This window comes from Condylura cristata, unplaced genomic scaffold (assembly GCF_000260355.1).
Source record: "Condylura cristata isolate star-nosed mole 26May11 unplaced genomic scaffold, ConCri1.0 scaffold00032, whole genome shotgun sequence".
Taxonomy (NCBI): domain Eukaryota; kingdom Metazoa; phylum Chordata; class Mammalia; order Eulipotyphla; family Talpidae; genus Condylura; species Condylura cristata.
In genome coordinates, this window is record NW_004567133.1 from 2,991,538 (window position 1) to 2,994,276 (window position 2,739).

Consider the following 2,739-nt stretch of genomic DNA (forward strand, 5'->3'; position numbering starts at 1 on the left):
AAAATGTTTAAAGGAACATAACAGAATTACTTTGTTGGAGGGCAAGGTTTGAGTCTTTGCTTACTATTTTATCAATAGCAGTTAATTTAGTGTCCAGCTTATGGTAGATGCTCAATAAAATTTTGCTGGGTGAATGAAAGTAAAAGGATGGATGGTACCAGAAAGAAATCCTAAGTGTCACTAAAACAAAAAATCCCTCTGGCCAGTAGGTGGGGCCGTGGTGTGTCATCACTAGTCAGATTGATGCACTATGTGGGTATCATCAACTTATACTTTGAATTTCTACTTTGCCTTTGATACATTGATTGCTGCTCCTTAAAACAACTGTGTTCACTTTCCATGTAAAAGGGCTTTGTAAGAACAGAATTCTTTCTTTCCTTTATGTTGATTTTCTCCTGAACTGGTTTTAACAGCTCTCCTCACCCCCCCAATCCCCATACTGTTTCTCTGGCCAAGGATACAATTCACTGTCAGCAGGGATAATCTCTTGAATATGAGCTGCCATAGAGAATATATGTCTCCCCTCCCATACTAAAGAAGTATTCACTGTTTATCTGAAATTTACAGTTACACCAGCATCTTGTGTTTTTATTTGCTAAATGGAGATCCTACTTCAATAGCCAGCTTAATGCCTCCCAAAAGAGATTCTAGCTTTCTACTCTAGTTGGGACCAGGAATTAGTCTTGCATTTTAAATTAGCTCTCTCTTGGCTAACAGTGCAGAGCAAAAGGGACATCCAGCCCTGGAAATGGAGTTGGCCTGGGGTGGTGTGGGGGGAATCTCAGGATGCCCTCTGAGACGTTTTCAGAAAGAGAATCCACCTGACCACCTGGAGAAGGCAGACAAAGAAGAGATTACAGACCAAGTAACACACCATGGCCCACCTCTTCATGTTAAGTAGAGCTGACTTTATTTGTATGGTATACAGAAGGAAGCCAAGAATGACCAGGGATGATAATGAGAGAGCTGTCTCAGAACAGCAGGGAGGAAATTAATGGCACTTTGTGTTTAGTGTCCCAGAATCATGACTTTTCTTATCAAAGACAGCAATTGAGTGGGGTCTGTGAAGACTAGACCTGAATGTAACTCCAGGAAGACACACAGAATGAGAGATCACACAGGAGTTAAGAGGCTGAGCTTGGGTATTAGGCTTCCTGGATTCTAGTCTGGGATCCTTCTCTTCTAGCTATATGGCGTTAAACCAGCTTACTTCTCTGAGTATTAGTTTCCTCTTCTGTAAAGTAAGGATAAGAGAGTCTACCTCAAAGGATTATTGTGAGGATTAAATGGCATAATGCATATAAAGCCCATTCAGTTAACTGGACTCCCGTGCCCTAGACGCAATCCTCAAAGTTAACAACTGAGATCAATACAGAAAAACAAAGTAGGAAGAATTTCTGGTCCAAGGGACTTGGGGTGTCAGGATCCTATATGTTAAAAGAAATACTAAGCTCAACTCAAAAGTGGATTCAATGGCAATGGAGACCTTAGTCTCTGCCACTGAAATGTCCAGAGAAGGGGCAGCCTTCAGGAATGGTTTGAATCAGCACCCAGGGGTATCATCCAGGACAGAGGTTCTTTTTGTCCTTTATTCTGCACACCCAGTATCAGTGTCACCCCTAGACCAACTTTCCTCCTGGTGGTGAGGTGGCTGCCAGCCACAGTCGGGAGTTCATGCTTCCACATTCATTTCCAATGAGCAGAGAGGAGTCTCAGGAGTGCTGAGACTGACCCTGACCAGGCTGGCCTGAGTTATAGGCTCACTCCTGAACCAATGACAGGGCGTGGCATGTGAGTGACACAAGCCACATGCTGAGGGTGCTGGGGTCAGCTTATCCCACGTCACAGGAGATAATCAGGGCAGGGAGAGTTCCAGCTGGGAGAGCTGGGTAATGCTGTGGACAGACAGCCAATAAATAGGTTTCTAAAATTGTTAAGTCTCATAAGAGAAGAAATATATGTGCCCAGACTTAAAAATTAGTCCCAGGATGGCTGAAGGTGCAAGAGTGAATACATAGGGTGTTTGGAGCATGGCAGGAGCGCATGGTCACTGGCCTTCATTTCTCAGACTCAAAGACAAATCTATTAATAAAACTCCTTCCTGGCAGCTCTCCTGGTACAGGTTCAAGGAAATGTGTATTCAAAGGAAGAGGGAGGAAATTTTAGCCACAAAGCTGCAGTCACACAGCTCTGCAAGGTCACCCAGAATGGATGAGATTCCTTTGGAAGAGCAAAAAGATGTAAAGAGAGAAGAGGCTAAACATCACAGACCAGCAGAAAAGAGGGGCTGGCAAAGGCGGTCAAGATAGGGTGATCAGAGAACAGAGGACAACCCTGAGCCAAAAGGAGGGCTTGTTCTCTGAACTCCCCAGCAGGGACAGGCAGCCAGGCTTGTGGGCGGCGTCCAGAGACTCTTGGATGGCCCTAGGGAAGCCTGGTGCTCCCATCCTGGTTTTAGTAGGACAGTAAACTAGCCTGTGCACAGCCTGAAAGAAGATGGGGTCTGGAGAAAGGTCCCAGGCATGGGGTGCAGCACTGTACTGCCTTCTGTGGCCAGTCCAAGCGTCCGGGCTCACGAAGTTTAAGGTGCTGCTATTAAGAGTCTTAAAAGTTTACTATTGCTGGCCCTCCCTGGTGGCGCAGCATGTTAAAGCACAGCACTAAGAAGCGAAAGCTACTTAAGCATGAGTTGGAACCCCGCCCACCCCAGAGGGGACCACATGGTGCAGCAGACCTCTC